The sequence below is a fragment of the Triticum aestivum genome, chromosome 7B, assembly GCF_018294505.1.
Source record: "Triticum aestivum cultivar Chinese Spring chromosome 7B, IWGSC CS RefSeq v2.1, whole genome shotgun sequence".
NCBI classification, from domain to species: Eukaryota; Viridiplantae; Streptophyta; class Magnoliopsida; order Poales; family Poaceae; genus Triticum; species Triticum aestivum.
The window spans coordinates 568338566-568356993 of NC_057813.1; positions in this window are offsets into that span (position 1 = coordinate 568338566).

The window sequence follows — 18428 nt, forward strand, 5'->3', positions numbered from 1 at the left end:
TCAGAGAGAAGGGGTGTTTCACCACTTCATAGAGGGGGAGAGAGTTGGTATTGACGGTAGCAAGATTGTTGATGAACATCGCCATCACGATCCTAGCCCCGGCGGCACTCTGGTGCCACCAGGAGAGAGAGAGAGAGAGGGGGGAGAGAGCCCCCTCCTTATTCTTCCATGGCCTCCCCCTAGATGGGAGGAGGGTTCCCTGTCGATGTCAAAACCGGCGGATCTCGGGTAGGGGGTCCCGATCTGTGTGTCTAAGGCTAATGGTAACAGGAGGTAAGTGACACAATGTTTACCCAGGTTCGGGCCTTCTCAATGGAGGTAAAACCCTACTTCCTGCTTAATTGATATTGATGATATGAGTGTTACAAGAGTTGATCTACCACAAGATCGTAGAGGCTAAACCCTAGAAGCTAGCCTATGATGATTATGAATGTTGTGATCGTCCCTATACGGACTAAACTCTCTGGTTTATATAGACACCGGAGAGGGCTAGGGTTTACATGGAGTCGGTTACAAGGAAGGAAATATAATATCCGAATCACCAAGCTTGTCTTCCACGCAAAGGAGAGTCCCATCCGGACACGGGACGAAGTCTTGAGTCTTGTATCTTCATAGTCCAACAGTCCGGCCAAAGTATATAGTCCGGCTGTCCGGATACCCCCTAATCCAGGACTCCCTCAGTAGCCCCTGAACCATGCTTCAATGACGATGAGTCCGGCGCGCAGTTTGTCTTCGGCATTGCAAGGCGGGTTCCATCTCTGAATACTCCAAAGTAATTATCGAACACTTGAACCGTGTCCGGATCTGCAAGATGATCTTCGCATACCACCATAGAGAGAATAATATTTCGCAAATTTAATCTGCTGACAACTTTAGACAACATGACATGACACTATGGTCGGGTCATTATTTGAACCGTTTTCCCACAACCAGCCATAGCGCATATTGCGAGGCGGTTTCCTTGGCACGTCTTGTCAAAGCACAGATCATGTCCCCTTATCACGGGATTCCCATCAATACAGGTATGGGTAACCCAACCGCGCCATCTATCGTGGCGCTTGGGAAATAAGCGACCCTCAACGGGCAAGTGGGGAGGCGCACCGTTTTCGTCGCCTCTATAAAGGGACAAGAGTTCCCCATTTTTACCCACGCCTTCTTCCTCCTTCGCTAATCCATTCTTGCCTCCTCGAGCTCTAGCGCCCTAGTCCATGCCTTCTCTACATAGCAAAACATGTCCGGAGCAGGAGCCAAGTGGGTGGCCTCCACCGTGAAGGAGGAGCATATTGCGAAGCTTCGGGCGGCCGGATACTTGGCCACAGACATTACGCACCGGCTATCGACGCAAGGCAGATCATTCCAACTCCTGAACCCCACGAGAGGGTCATGTTTCTCGCCCACTTCGTCCATGGACTGGGATTTCCACTTCACCCCTTCGTCCGCGGGCTCATGTTCTACTACGGGCTAGATTTCCATGATCTAGCCCCAAATTTCGTCCTCAACATCTCGGCGTTTATCCTTGTGTGCGAGGCCTTCCTCCGCATCAAGCCTCACTTTGGCTTGTGGCTACGAACCTTCTGCATGAAGCTGAAGATCGTGAGCGGCCAGCAAGCGGAGTGCAGAGGCTCCATGGTGGGCAAGATGCCTAACATCACCTGGCTTGATGGCTCCTTCGCGGAGACCGTGAAAGGGTGGCAATCGGGGTGGTTCTACATCACCGAGCCGCGTGTCACCAACTGGGCGGCGGCCCCCGGATTCTGATCCTGAATTCCCATGCGGCTCACCTCCTGGGAGAAGAAGGGCCTGGCCTGGGGCGAGCCTGCGGAGCTGACCGGACTTCAAAACTGTATCAAAAATATGATTGACAAGAACATCAAGCTCGTTAATGTAGTCCAGGTCATGCTCGTCCGCCGAATTCTTCCGTGCCAAAGACGGGCTTTTAATCTGTGGGAGTTCGACCCGGCCGAACACCGGACACTCAGAGAGCTCTACGGCATGACACTTAAGGACGCATGGAAGGTCCTGTTAAAGGGTACCGAAACACCTCCTCCCACGTCCGAGGATCGTGGACTCCACGCTGCGCGGTCCCCCTGTCCGGTGAGTTTTCTAACCATCACCAAGTGTAGCTTTTCCCAGCATACTCATGGGAAGATGTTAAGTTATTGTGTGTACTTAATCAGGAGTACGTGGAGACGGCGAAGCGGATTGACTGTCCGGCTCCGCTGCCAGAAGGTCCGGCGACAGCTCTCCTGACGGAGATGCTAGTCCCAGCGCCATACAAGGCGCCAGAAAAGAGGGCCGAAAAGAAGGCCCCGGGGACCAGGAAGGGTCTCCGGCGCAAGGCCGTACAGGACGCCTCGTCCGAAGACGATGAGGCACATTCCTCCCATGAAGGGTAGGAGGAGAAGGAAAAAGAGAGGGACGCCCCATCCGGGGAGGCCGAAGGGTCTAAGAGGGCAGCCTAAGGGACCAGTAAGGGTCTGCAGTGCAAGGCCGTCATAGGCTCGTCGTCCGAGGAGAACGAGGCAGATTCTTCCCGCGGAGGCAGGGAGGATCACAAAGAAATGCCACCTCCCCGCACTGGGGAGGAGAAGAAAAGGAAGGCCGCCCCGGGCGGGGAGGCTAGGATGCCCAAGAAGGGAAAGGCGTCCCTTCCGGATTACTCCACCATGGCCATCTACAGCAAGGAGTGGCTGCCCAGGGGGAAGCCCCTAGTAAGATTGTAAGTATCCGCACTTCTGTTGTATTTTAGTGCGAGTTTTCTTAATAGTCTTTTATAACGTCGAACACGCATATGCAGTCCGGCCAGGGCCCATCCCGAGGTATCTTCTTCGGATGGGTCTTTGAGCGATTTGGCAATGAATTCGCTCCCAACGGCCACTTCCCCTCGTCCCGTGGACGACACAGAGGTGTTGTCCCAAAGGCTCCCTGAGCCAGGGAGGCGACTCTGGAGACGCCCCAAGGCGAAACCCCTGATGCCGGGCTCACGGGGTGCAAGATCCCCTCAGACTATGCCGATGGGAGCCGCAGCAAGTCTGGCTCCCAGCCGGACACTGTACCGGAGCCTCCAAAGGCTTCGGATTTAGGCAGGCAGGCCCTCGCTAAGGAGGGCGAGCCATCCGTGCCGATGACTTCCGCTATGCCAGAGGCGTCGGATAGTCTGCTAGAAGCACTTCGCGGCACTTCCATGGATGAAGAGCACCACACTCTTATGAGTGTGGTGATTCAGAAGGTTTTGTCCACCAAGAGCGGACTAACCGAAGCCTGCACCAGCCTCCTAACAGGATTTGAGGTAAGTAAAAAGTGTGTGAAGTTATCACCCGATAGGTAGTAGCCCCTGATACTCTGTTTGGTGTTTGGAACGAAAAGCCAAATAGAGGGTCAATTATAATCCGTAGGAGTTTAATATTAGGTGTTCATGTGAATAAACATGCGGCGCTGGTTGTCGCTGCTGCCCGCACCGCGGAAGTCTCCTGACTCAAGCGGGACTTGGAGCAGGCCCATGGGGAGCTCGGCCTCATGAAGAGGCAGCTCGAAGAGAACAAGGGTGAGTAATACCCCATTCACATATCACAAAGGATAGAAAAAAATTGGTGAGCCTAAGAAAGTGTCGTGATTTGGTAATAGGGGCCATGACCGAAGTGGCATCCCTGAAGAAGGCGCTATCCGAGGCCGAAGACAAGGCGGCCATGGAGCTTATTGAGCGCAATAAGCAGAATGCTAGGGTGGGCGAGGTACAGCAAGAGCTCCAGGAGCTCGGCAAGAAGTTCGAGTCCTTGGAGCGTGACTACAAGACGGAGGAGTCTGAGCTTGCGAAGCCCTTGTGAGCATGAAAGATGCCAAGGCCGAAGCCGAAAAGGCACAGCAAGAAATCCAGGCGGCCAAGAAGATAGCGGCGGGTAAGACATTCTTTATGCAAAACAAGCATGTGGAGGAGGCGTTTCTTTTACTTACCCGAATTCGGAGCTCTCCAGGGGCATTCGCAGATCTGCCACACAGCATATCTAATGATGCAGAGTTCTACTGCGCCGAGGAGGGGAGCTCCATGGAGAAGCTGTTCTGGTCCCAGTATGCTGGAGCCGAACAGTCGATGCCTCTGAGTGACCAACTGAAGCAGTTGGTTGAACTCCACAGGGCAACTGAAGTGGCTATGAAAGATTTCATAGTCCGGCTGTGGCCTGGTGAGCCCTTTCCCGCCAGCTACTTCGGCCTGATAAAGCGGATGGTGAATGCCTGTCCGCGGCTGGAAGTGATCAAGAGGTCCATTTTCATTGAGGGTGCCCGCCGAGCCTTTGCTCGTGCGAAGGTGCATTGGGGCAAGCTGGATGCAGAGAAGCTGGTGAAGGATGGACGCTAGAGGGAAAGGCGCATCAGTATCCGGAAAAATATTATTATGGCGTTATGAAAGGTGCTCGTCTCATGGCCGATGAATGTACCAAGGACACGATTTTGGAGTGAACTCACTTCTGTCATTTTTGTAATATAAAGACGAAGTTATTTGCGCTATGTAGCACCTTTTGATTTAAAATATTACCTTCTGTGCGGCTGTTTATAAAATTCTGAAAGTAGGCCAGTCGTCGGCTTCCGCCCCCATATAACTAGTATCGGGGTGTTCCTGGAAAACCCAGACACTCTTTATCCAAATATTTGGTCCCTAAAGGAGGTGTTTGGCGCAGCGAACAAGGCAATCAGACTATTCGGCTTTATAACTTTCACTTAGCCATAGAAGTCTATAATTTTAAATTTCGGTGAAGCCCCTAGAATTCGGAAGGCTGAATTGGGGCGCTATGTACGCCTAAATCGGACGAGGCCGATTCCTCGCCTAAAGCGGAAAAATCTTTAAGGATTTTAAGACCTCTCGAACAGCGACCAACTCTCGCCACATCATGCCGGTCAGTTTTCGGCTTTCTCTACTGAGGTGCTCGTCCGGAAGAATCGGGACACAATCGCAGTAGTTCTCCCTGCGCTACCTTAGCCGATATAACGGAACCTAAGGTACCAAAACAAGGGAGCCGGGCTAACCCAACTATTGACCCAAGACATGATTCGGAGCTGATGCATATAATGCTATAAGTTCGGGGTGCCGCACTGTCAAAAAGTGTTCGGACTTACCTTGCTGTATTAAGGGGCGCCATAAGAAGCCCCTAGCAAACTAAACGTACCAAAGTGTACGGATGCAACAGTAAATAAACATTATAGAAAAAATGTGCAGATAGGAATAATAAGCTGACGCTGTATATAATCTCCCATTGATGTATAATACGTCTAAGCGTATGTTTACAATGAATGCATTAAGCAGAGATAAATAGGACTATTTGACATGTCCTATCCAAGGGCAGGTCGCATATAGGTATATAAAACAGGTATTAACGATCGTGAATGCATTCCACCTGGGTATTCCCTTTGTGCGTGACGCCTTTTGCCTCCTTGGATTTCTCTCTTGTGGAAGTCCGATAATCCGGCTCTTCTAGAGAGGCTGCCTGAAAGCGGGTTCCTGAAAGATAAAGGGGGTTATTAAAGTATGTTGCGGCTGACCCGCACTATTGACTATGCCGCTATTGCACCTCCGCCTATGCCCATGGTATTTTGAGTGCGTAATTGTGTACGCGCGGCACGAATGCTGCCTTAGTGGGGCTAGAGTGGAGGCCGGACTGCTAGTCGCGCTCTTGGCGTGCCTGGCGATCCAGTTGCGGGGTACTTCAGACTCGCTTGACGGTGTTCGGAGTTGTTGTCGCAGGATTGGTAGTTTGCCGGGGGAAACCACTTTGTACTTCTGCCGCGAGGGCTGCAGTATGTTCTTCTGTACGGAGAGAGCGGTCCATGTTTCCGTTGACTGTTATGACCCCGCGAGGTCCTGACATCTTGAGCTTGAGATATTCTCAGTGTGGCACCGCATTGAATCGAGCGAATGCGGTTCGTCTGAGCAGTGCGTGATAACCACTGCGGAAAGAGACGATGTCGAAGATTAACTCCTCGATTCAAAAGTTATCCGGAGAACCGCCGCGACGGATGCTGGTAGGGTGATCCCTACGATCAAAGGTGATCGGACAGGCTGACCGTGGGTTGAATTTCAGGGCGACTGGCTCCATCGCATATACGTCCCTTAGTGCTCGCTTTAGTTCCCGTTTGGGAATGTGGGTAGTGTAGATCATGTTGACCGTTTTCACCTGGGGGGGGGGGGGATTTCTTCTGTCCCCCCATGTTCGGACGCCGGGGCTCATTGTCATTGTAGAGGTGCAGCCCCTTGTCCTTGTTCTCGGCATTTATCTTGCTGGCCTGCTTGAAAACCCAGCAGTCTCTATTAGTGTCATTTGCTGTCTTATCCGGGGTGCCGTGAATTTGGCATGAGCGGTCAAGTATGCGGTCCAGACTGGACGGTCCCTGATTGTTTCTTTTGGACGGCTTTTTCCGCTGACTGGATTTTGAGCCACTGAATCCGGCATTGACTGTCGTGTCTTCAGTGTTATCGCCATTGTTCCGACGTTTATGTCTGTTACACCGTGGCTTGCCGTTATTGTCGCGGACGTCTGAAGTGCCTGAGTTTATTGGCGTGGTGCTGCTGCGAGCCAACCAGCTATCCTCGCCTGCGCAAAAGCGTGTCATGAGTATTGTGACGGCTGCCATGGATTTTGGTTTTTCCTGGCCGAGGTGCCGGGCAAGCCACTCGTTGCGGATATTATGCTTAAAGGCTGCCAGGGCTTCGGCATCCGGATAGTCGACAATTTGGTTCTTTTTAGTTAGGAACCAAGTCCAGAATTTTCTGGCTGACTCTCCGGGCTGTTGGGTAATGTGGCTCAAGTCATCGGCATCCGGTGGTCGCACGTATCTGCCCTGGAAGTTGTCGAGGAAAGCGTCCTCTAGGTTTTCCCAACTACCAATGGAATTTGCCGGAAAGCTATTTAGCCAGTGCCTGGCTGGTCCTTTGAGCTCAAGGGGAAGATACTTGATGGCGTGTAGATCGTCTCCGCGGGCCATGTGAATGTGCAGAAGGAAATCTTCAATCCATACTGCGGGGTCTGTTGTGCCATCATATGATTCAATGTTCACGGGTTTAAACCCTTCTGGGAATTCATGATCCATTACTTCATCAGTGAAGCAGAGGGGGTGTGCGGCGCCTCTATGCCGGGCTATGTCGCGATGCAGTCAGACTAAGTCTGGTCGGTTGTGTTCGGCCCGGCCGGATTTACTGTTAGTGTATCTGATATGACGGTCATCGTCATGTGCTGTGGCGCGCCCCCGTGATCCGTAGATCGATCTTGGTTGTCCTGCGTTGTTTTCCAATCTGTCTCACAGGTCCTGCATATTGCCCCAGGCCGTAGTAAACTAGAGTGGGGGTGCAGGCTGGTATTCGGGCTGATATGCTGTTTTATCCTGGCCACGAGGTGGCCGGTCAGCCGTGTGGCGCTTGAGTCCATATTCCTTGGCTGCCAGGACTTCTGTCCATCTGTCTGTGAGCAGGTCTTGATCAGCTTGGAGCTGCTGCTACTTCTTTTTCAGGCTCCTCGCAGTGGCCATAAGCCGGCGCTTGAAGCGCTCCTGCTCCACGGGGTCCTCGGGCACGTCAAACTCGTCGTCGCCGAGGCTAATATCGTCTTCGGAGGGGGGCATGTAGTTGTCCTCCTCCGGATACCCGTCCGTTGCCTGTTCGTCTGGGCTGACCTGCCCGTCTTCCTGCCCGGCCTACTCGAAGCCAGGCTGATCGGGGTTGTGTTCATCTTCGGCACCGTCCGGATTGTTTTCGTCTCCAGTGCTGGTATTGCTGTGGCGGGGCTTGGAGCGGCTCTGACAATGCCCATGCTTTGCTTTCTTCTTTGAGCAGTTATCCTCCAGTGCCTCATCCCCATTGGTTTCTTTCGGAGTGTCCACCATATAAATATCATATGAAGAGGTGGCTGTACACCACGTGGGTGGTGGTTCCTGCTCTTCTCCTACATCGTCGTCCAAACCGTCAATGTCTTCGGAGTCGAAGTCAAGCACATCGGTCAAATCATCGACCGTGGCTATGAAGTGGGTGGTGGGAGGGCAACGAAATTCCTCGTCGCCAGTGATACGTCTCCAACGTATCTATAATTTTTGATTGCTCCATGCTACTTTATCTACTGTTTTAGGCAATACTGGGCTTTATTATCCACTTTTATATTATTTTGGGACTAACCTATTAACCGGAGGCCCAACCCAGATTTGTTGTTTTATGCCTATTTTAGTGTTTCGAGGAAAAGGAATATCAGACGAAGTCAAAAAGGAACGAAATCAACTGGAGAAGTTATTTTGGAAGGAAAGCAACCTGATGGACTTGGAGTGCACATCAGGGGAGTCCCGAGCTGCCCATGAGGGTGGGGGGCGCCCCCCTGGGCGTGCCCCCTGCCTCGTGAGCACCCCGGAGGTCCACCGATGTACCCCTTGCACCCATATATACCTACGTACCCTAAAACTTCCAGAACAGAAGATAGATCGGGAGTTTCGCCGCCGCAAGCCTCTGTAGCCACCAAAAACCTCTCGGGGGCCCTTCCCGGCACCTTGTCGAAGGGGGATCCCATCACCGGAGGCCATCTTCATCATCCCGGCGCTATCCATGACGAGGAGGGAGTAGTTCACCCTCGGGGCTGAGGGTATGTACCAGTAGCTATGTGTTTGATCTCTCTCTCTCTCGTGTTCTCTCTCGTGTTCCCTCTATGGCACGATCTTGATGTATCCCGAGCTTTGCTATTGTAGTTGGATCTTATGATGTTTCTCCCCCTCTACTCTCTTGTGATGAATTGAGTTTCCCCTTTGAAGTTATCTTATCGGATTGAGTCTTTTATGAGAACACTTGATGTATGTCTTGCGGTCCACTTGATGTATGTCTTGGTGATCAACTTGCGGGTTTTGTGACATTGGGAACCTATGCATAGGGGTTGGCACACGTTCTTGACTCTCCGGTAGTAGCTTTGGGGGTACTCTTGGAAGTACTTTTATGTTGGTTGGATGAATCTGAGATTGTGTGACGCATATCGTATAATCATGCCCACGGATACTTGAGGTGACAATGGAGTATCTAGGTGATATTAGGGTTTTGGTTGATTTGTGTCTTAAGGTGTTATTCTAGTATGAACTCTATGATGGATTGAGCTGAAAGAATAGCTTTATGTTATTTTACTACGAATTCTTGAATAGATAGAACAGAAAGGATAACTTTGAGGTGGTTTCGTACCCTACCATAATCTCAATGTTTGTTCTCTGCTATTAGTGGCTTTGGAGTGACTCTTTGTTGCATGTTGAGGGCTTGTTATATGATCTATCTATGTTATTATTGTTGAGAGAACTTGCACTAGTGAAAGTATGAACCCTAGGCCTTGTTTCCTATCATTGCAATACCGTTTACGCTCACTTTTACCACTTGTTACCTTGCTGTTTTTATTATTTCAGATTACAAATACCTTTATCTACTATCTATTTTGCACTTGTATCTTCATCTCTTCGCCGAACTAGTGCACCTATATAATTTACCATTGTATTGGGTGCGTTGGGGACAGAAGAGACTCTTTGTTATTTGGTTGCAGGGTTGTTTGAGAGAGACCATCTTCATCCTACGCCTCCTACGGATTGATAAACCTTAGGTCATCCACTTGAGGGAAATGTGCTACTGTCCTACAAACCTGTGCACTTGCAGGCCCAACAACGTCTACAAGAAGAAGGTTGTGTAGTAGACATCAAGCAGTTTCTGGCGCCATTGCTGGGGAGGTTAGTGCTTGAAGGTATATCTTTAGATCTTGCAATCGAATCTTTTTGTTTCTTGTTTTATCACTAGTTAAGAAAATTAAAAAAATGGAATTAAGTTTGTCTCATACGCTTCACCTTTTTAATATCTTTCGTGAGTATGATGGAAAGGATAATTGTGCTCAAGTGCTAGAAGAAGAGATCTCTAAATTGTTTGGCACTAAGTCTTTGAATGATGAGCATGATTGCAATGTTGTTAGTACGAATTCTTTGAATATCCATGATGCTAATGATGATTGCACTAGTTATGATGAAAATGTCTCCTATAAACATGTCAATTTTTGTGGAGTGCATTGGGCTTGCAAGGACACACCAAATATGGAAGATAAATATTCCAAGAGGCACAAGTACTTAGAAACTAAATGGTTGCAAGAAAGGCTAGATGCATGTGCTGAAAATTTATTTTTTCTTAGCCATACTTGTGAACTTTGCAATGAACGTGATCATTTTAGTACCCAATGCAAATTGTTTCATGATCGTGTAGTATCCAAAAATTGTGATAACTTGATTTCCCTTGCACATCATAATGAGCTTAGTTTTCTCTTGGGTTATGAAGAAATAAAACGTATAACTAAGATTATTCTAGAATTTGCCCTTGATAGAATTCTTCATTTTGATCTAGAAGAAATTTATATGTATTGTGCGGTGAATTGCATTGAAAATCCTTATATTGCCAATTACATAAAGAAAAGAAAACAAATAGAGGATGAAGATAATACTAATGAAAGGGAAGATGCCTCCCAATCTCCTCCTATTATTTCTTATGATGAATTAGGTAACGAGGAGGAGCTTTTTATTCAACCAATCTCATCAATAAGGAGCTCAAAGAGGAAGGTTGAACCTACACATAATGTGAAGAAGAAAAAGAAAAGAAGGAGCAAAAAAGGTAAAAAGGTATCCCTCCCAAATGATGTTGCTCCTACTACTCATTGTGATGATGATAATTGCTATACTATTGGTGCTATCAATATTTTTAATGATGAGAGTGATTATGCTTATGATATGAAAGGGCCCAAGCTTGGGGAAGTTATGTTTGATGAGTATGAAATATTTGAGAATATATTTGCTGAAATTAATGTTTGTCCCAAGCTTGGGGATGCTACGTTTAATGAAGATGATATTTTTAGCATCCTAAGTTTTGATATGCAAAGTTGTTATGATGATAGCATGCCTCCTACCTATGATGATTATATTGATGAAAGTGGATTTGGAAGAGTGTCAACTTTATTTAGTGATTCCACTATCTTGGGAGAGGTTTCAATGGATTATGATGAGAACGATGTTGCTACTTATGATGATTATTGTGATGAAAATTATGGTATAAAAAGTAGTGATGATTATATTTATAAAACTTGTCATGATTATAATTACCCTTTTTCTGAACATTACTCTTTTAATGTGGAAACAATTTTTAGTGTTCAAGTCTCTTATGATACTCCTACTATTCCGAATGAGAAGAATTTTGTTTATGTGGAGAGTAGTAAATTTTCTATGCTAGTAGATCATGAAAAGAACGCTTTAGGTGCTGGTTATATTGTTGAATTCATTCATGACGCTACTGAAAATTATTATAAGGTAGGAACATAAGCTTGTAGGAGTTGCAATAATGTCAAGTTTCCTCTCTATGTGCTTAAATTCTTGAAGCTATGCTTGTGTTACCTTCCTATGCTAGTTGATTATTGTTCCCATAAGTTGTTTGCTCACAAAATACCTATGCATAGGAAGTGGGTTAGACTTAAATGTGCTAGTCATATTCTTCATGATGCTCCCGTTATGTTTCAATTCTTATCTTTTATGTGAGCATCATTGCCATCATCATGCCTAGCTAGAAAGGCATTAAAGAAAAGCGCTTGTTGGGAGACAACCCAATATTTATCCTTACTGTTTTTGTGTGTCCACATGATTATGCTACTGTAGTAATCATGTTTTATAGCTTTTGTTTCAATAAAGTGCCAAGTAGAACCTTTGGGAAGACTTGGGTGAAGTTTATGTGATCTTGCTGTGAAAAACAGAAACTTTAGCGCTCACGAGATTAGCTGCCATTTTTTACTGGAGAGTGATTTTAGGTTGATTCTTTTTGAAGATGATTAATAGACAAATTACTCAGGTCCAGCAATTTATTTAATAATTTTTGGGGTTCCAGAAGTATACGTTTTATACAGATTACTACAGACTGTTCTGTTTTTGACAGATTCTGTTTTCTATGTGTTGTTTGCTTATTTTGATGCATCTATGGCTAGTATTAAGTGGTATGAACCATAGAGATGTTAGAATACACTAGATATTACACCAATATGAATTTAGAATGAGTTCATTACAGTACCTAAGTGGTGGTTTAATTTTCTTATACTAACGGAGCTTACGAGTTTTGTTTTGAGTTTTGTGTGGTTGAAGTTTTCAAGTTTTGGGTAAAGATTCGATGGACTATGGAATAAGGAGTGGAAAGAGCCTAAGCTTGGGGATGCCCAAGGCACCCCAAGGTAAAATTCAAGGACAACCAAGCAACTAAGCTTGGGGATGCCCCGGAAGGCATCCCCTCTTTCGTCTTCGTTCATCGGTAACTTTACTTGGAGCTATATATTTATTCACCACATGATATGTGTTTTGCTTGGAGCATCATTTTATTTTGTTAGTTTTTGCTTGCTGTTAGTTAGAATAATGTTTTTAATCTTTAGTTTCAATAAAAAAGTCAAGGATAGCCTTTGCCATGCTTATTTTGCTAGTTTGCATGTTGCTGTTTGAAAACAGAAAGTTTACCGCTGTTGCAAATATTCCCTAGACAAGTCAGAGCATGTTCTAACGTTGAATCTTTTTGCATAAAGCTCTGATAAATTTATTACAGTGGGAATTTTAGTTCATAATTTTTGGGGTCAGGGAAGTATTGATACTCTTGCATTCTTTACTGACTGTACTGGCTTGGCAGATTGCTATTATGTTTGCATTGTTTGCGTATGTTTTCTTGTTTAATGATTCTATTTGAGGATAGGAGTATTAAATATACAGAGGCATTTAGTATGCAATGTTGAGTAATTTAAGTGATTTGTTACAGTAGAAAATGATAAAGTTTTGCATTGGTTTATACTAACCTATCTCACGAGTTCTTGTTGAGTTTGTTGTGAATGAAGCTTTTGATAAAAAGAGAAACCATGATATGAGAGGAATTAAGGAGACACAAAAGTTCAAGCTTGGGGATGCCCAAGGCACCCTAAGATAATATTTCAAGAAGTCTCAAGCATCTAAGCTTGGGTATGCCCCAGTAGGCATCCCACCTTTCTTCTTCAACAACTATCGGTTAGTATCGGTTGAGCCTAAGTTTTTGCTTCTTCACATGAGTTGTGCTATCCTTGCATTGTAGTTTTATTTAGCTTTGCTTGATGTTTGAATAAGTATCAAGACCTGAAATTCTTTAATGAGAGAGAGCCATACACAAATTGGAATTTGCTAGAATACTATATGTGCTTCACTTATATCTTTTGAGCTTGATAATTTTTGCTCTAGTGCTTCACTTATATCTTTTAGAGCACGGTGGTGGATTTGTTTTAAAGAAACTATTGATCTCTCATGCTTCACTTAGATTATTTTGAGAGTCGTTATTAGCATGGTAATTTTCTTAATGATAATATACTTGGTATTCAAGATATGTGAAACTTTCTTTTGAGTGTGTTGAATACTAAGATAAGTTTGATGCTTGATAATTCCTTTGAGATATGGAGGTGATAATATCAAAGTCGTGCTAGTTGAGTAATTTTGAATCTGAGAAAATGCTTGTGTTGAAGTTTGCAAGTCCGGTAGCATGCACGTATGGTTAAAGTTGTGTAACAAATTTGAAACATGAAGTGTACCTGGCTTGTGCAACCTTATGAGTGGCGGTCGGGGACGAGCGATGGTCTTTTCCTACCAATATATCCCCCTAGGAGCATGCGCGTAGTACTTGATTTTGATGACTTCTAAATTTTTGCAATAAGTATATGAGTTCTTTTGACTAATGTTGTGTCCATGGATTATACGCACTCTCACCTTTCCGCCTTTGCTAGCCTCTTCGGTACCGTGCATTGCCCTTTCTTACCTTGAGAGTTGGTGCAAACTTCGCCGGTGCATCCAAACCCCGTGATACGATACACTCTATCACACATAAACCTCCTTATATCTTCCTCAAAACAGCCACCATACCTACCTATCATGGCATTTCCATAGCCATTCCGAGATATATTGCCATGCAACTTCCATCATCATATTCATGACATACATTACTTTTGTCATATTGCCATTGCATGGTCATGTAGTTGACACCTTATTTGTGGCAAAGCCACCATGCATTATTTTTCATACATGTCACTCTTGATTCATTGCACCATCCCGGTACACCGCTGGAGGCATTCATATAGAGTCATATCTTGTTCTAAGTATCGAGTTGTAATTGTTGAGTTGTAAGAAAAATAAAAGTGTGATGATTATCATTATTAGAGCATTGTCCCAGTGAGGAAAGCATGATGGATACTATGATTCCCCCATAAGTCGCGATGAGACTCCGGACGAAAAAAAAGAAAGGCCATAAAAAAGAGAGAAAAGGCCCAAATAAAAAAAAAGAGAAAAAGAGAGAAGGGACAATGCTACTATCCTTTTACCACACTTGTGCTTCAAAGTAGCACCATGATCTTCATAATAAGAGAGTCTCATATGTTGTCACTTTCATATACTAGTGGGAATTCTTCATTATAGAACTTGGCTTGTATATTCCAATGATGGGCTTCCTCAAAAGTTCCCTAGGTCTTGTGAGCAAGCAAGTTGGATGCACACCCACTTAGTTTCTTTTGTTGAGCTTTCATATACTTATAGCTCTAGTGCATCCGTTGCATGGCAATCCCTACTCACTTACATTGATATCTATTGATGGGCATCTCCATAGCCCGTTGATACGCCTAGTTGATGTGAGACTATCTTCTCCTTTTTGTCTTCTCCACACAATCCCCATCATCATATTCTATTCCACCCATAGTGATATATCCATGGCTCACGCTCATGTATTGCATGAAGGTTGAAAAAGTTTGAGATTATTTAAGTATGAAACAATTGCTTGGCTTGTCATCGGGGGTATAGAAGTTGGGAACATCTTTGTGTGACGAAAATGAAGCATAGCCTAACTATATGATTTTGTAGGGATGGACTTTCTTTTGCCATGCTATTTTGAGAAGACATGATTACTTTGATTAGTATGCTTGAAGTATTATTATTTTTATGTCAATATGAACTTTTGTCTTGAATCTTTCGGATCTGAATATTCATGCCACAATTAAGACGATTTACATTGAAATTATGCCAAAGTATCACTCTGCATAAAAAATTCTTTTTTATCATTTACCTACTCGAGGACGAGCAGGAATTAAGCTTGGGGATGCTTGATACGTCTCCAATGTATCTATAATTTTTGATTGCTCCATGCTACTTTATCTACTGTTTTAGGCAATATTGGGCTTTATTATCCACTTTTATATTATTTTTGGGACTAACCTATTAACCGGAGGCCCAGCCTAGATTTGCTGTTTTATGCCTATTTCAGTGTTTCGAGGAAAAGGAATATCAGACGAAGTCAAAAAGGAACGAAATCAACTGGAGAAGTTATTTTTGGAAGGAAAGCAACCGGATGGACTTGGAGTGCATGTCAGGGGAGTCCCGGGCTGCCCACGAGGGTGGGGGGCGCGCCCCCTCGGCGCGCCCCCCTGCCTCGTGAGCACCGCGGAGGTCCACCGACGTACCCTTGCACCCATATATACCTACGTACCCTAAAACTTCCAGAACAGAAGATAGATCGGGAGTTCCGCTGCCGCAAGCCTCTGTAGCCACCAAAAATCTCTCGGGAGCCCTTCCCGGCACCCTGCCGGAGGGGGATCCCATCACCGGAGGCCATCTTCATCATCCCGGCGCTATCCATGACGAGGAGGGAGTAGTTCACCGTCGGGGCTGAGGGTATGTACCAGTAGCTATGTGTTTGATCTCTCTCTCTCTCTCTCTCTCTCTCTCTCTCTCTCTCGTGTTCTCTCTCGTGTTCCCTCTATGGCACGATCTTGATGTATCCCGAGCTTTGCTATTGTAGTTGGATCTTATGATGTTTCTCCCCCTCTACTCTCTTGTGATGAATTGAGTTTCCCCTTTGAAGTTATCTTATCGGATTGAGTCTTTTATGAGAACACTTGATGTATGTCTTGTGATCCACTTGATGTATGTCCTGGTGATCAACTTGCGGGTTTCGTGACATTGGGAACCTATGCATAGGGGTTGGCACACGTTCTTGACTCTCTGGTAGTAGCTTTGGGGTACTCTTTGAAGTACTTTTATGTTGGTTGGATGAATCTGAGATTGTGTGACGCATATCATATAATCATGCCCATGGATACTTGAGGTGATAATGGAGTATCTAGGTGACATTAGGTTTTGGTTGATTTGTGTCTTAAGGTGTTATTCTAGTATGAACTCTATGATGGATTGAGCGGAAAGAATAGCTTTATGTTATTTTACTACGAACTCTTGAATAGATAGAACAGAAAGGATAACTTTGAGGTGGTTTTGTACCCTACCATAATCTCTATGTTTGTTCTCCTCTATTAGTGGCTTTGGAGTGACTCTTTGTTGCATGTTGAGGGCTTGTTATATGATCTATCTATGTTATTATTGTTGAGAGAACTTGCACTAGTGAAAGTATGAACCCTAGGCCTTGTTTCCTATCATTGCAATACCATTTACGCTCACTTTTACCACTTGTTACCTTGCTGTTTTTATTATTTCAGATTACAAATACCTTTATCTACTATCTATTTTGCACTTGTATCTTCATCTCTTCGCCGAACTAGTGCACCTATACAATTTACCATTGTATTGGGTGTGTTGGGGACACACGAGACTCTTTGTTATTTGGTTGCAGGGTTGTTTGAGAGAGACCATCTTCATCCTACGCCTCCTACGGATTGATAAACCTTAGGTCATCCACTTGAGGGAAATTTGCTACTGTCCTACAAACATGTGCACTTGCACGCCCAACAACGTCTACAAGAAGAAGGTTGTGTAGTAGACATCAGCCAGCTTCCCACTCGAGCTGGACATAGTTCTGCCAAGAGTCTCCTGACAAAGAGAGAGACTTTAACGAGTTTAGCATGTCGCCAAAGGGTGAGTGCTGGAAGATATCCGCAACGGTGAACTCCATTACCGGAGCCCAACCTGATTCGGCGGGCTCGGAGGTGTGCGGACTGGAACCTACAGCCGGATACGAGTCCGAGGGTCCGGTGTCACAGGCTTCCTTGGTGGTGAAGTCTGTGTTCGGCTCTACCACCGATGGGTGTGCAGCCTCTGGGGCAGGGTCCATCCACCCGTCCTCGGGCGACGCAATCTACCCTGGATTTAGGTCCGGGCCTCCTGCAGAGGCGATATCCCGAGCGTTGTCCGTCAGCAGGTCAAAGCCGTGCTAATTGTGACTATCCGGCGCTCCCGGCATAGGCCCGAATCTGTTGAAGATCAAGTCTCCACGGATATCGTCCGTGTAGTTTAGGTTTCCAAACCTGACCTGATGGCCAGGGGCGTAGCTGTCGATCTGCTCCAGATGGCCAAGTGAATTGGCCCGCAGTGTGAAGTCGCCGAACACGAAGATCTGTCCGGGGAATAAAGTCTCACCGAGGACCGCGTTGTTGATGATCGAAGGAGCCATCGAGCCTTGAAGCGACGACACAGATGAACTCTTAATGAAAGCACCAATGTCAGTGTCAAAACCGGCGGATCTCGGGTAGGGGGTCCCGATTTGTGCGTCTAAGGCTAGTGGTAACAGGAGGTAAGGGACACAATGTTTACCCAGGTTCGGGCCCTCTCGATGGAGGTAAAACCCTACTTCCTGCTTGATTGATATTGATGATATGAGTGTTACAAGAGTTGATCTACCACGAGATCGTAGAGGCTAAACCCTAGAAGCTAGCCTATGATGATTATGAATGTTGTGATCATCCCTATACGGACTAAACTCTCCGGTTTGTATAGACACCAGAGAGGGCTAGGGTTTACATGGAGTTGGTTACAAGGAAGGAAATATAATATCCGAATCGCCAAGCTTGTCTTCCATGCAAAGGAGAGTCCCATCCAGACATGGGACAAAGTCTTAAGTCTTGTATCTTCATAGTCTAACAGTCCGGCCAAAGTATATAGTCCGGCTGTCCAGATACCCCCTAATCCAGGACTCCCTCATTCCCCCTCTGGTCCATGGTCTCCATGGCATCGGAGGGGCGGGAGCCCCTTTGACATTGGATCTCCCTCTCTGTTCTCTTCTGTTTTTCGTTCCCCGGATCTAGCCCTTCACGGTTTCTTAAATTCCTAGAGATCCGTAACTCTGATTGCAGTGATCTTTTTACACAATTTTTTCCGGATATAAGCTTCCTTGCACCCAAAGTATAGCTCCAACCGATGTTCGAGGAGGGCACGATACACCAGGGTGCACCTGGGCCTCCGTTTACATTGATTCCACCTCCTAAAATTCACAAATATTCCAAAATAATTCTCAATAGAGTTTCATGACGTTTGGACTTCGTTTGATATGGATTTTCTACGATACAAAAACATGCAACAAACATGAACTGGCACTGGGCACTGGATAAATAAGTTAGTCCAAATAAATCATATAAAAAGTAGCCGAAAGTATGTAA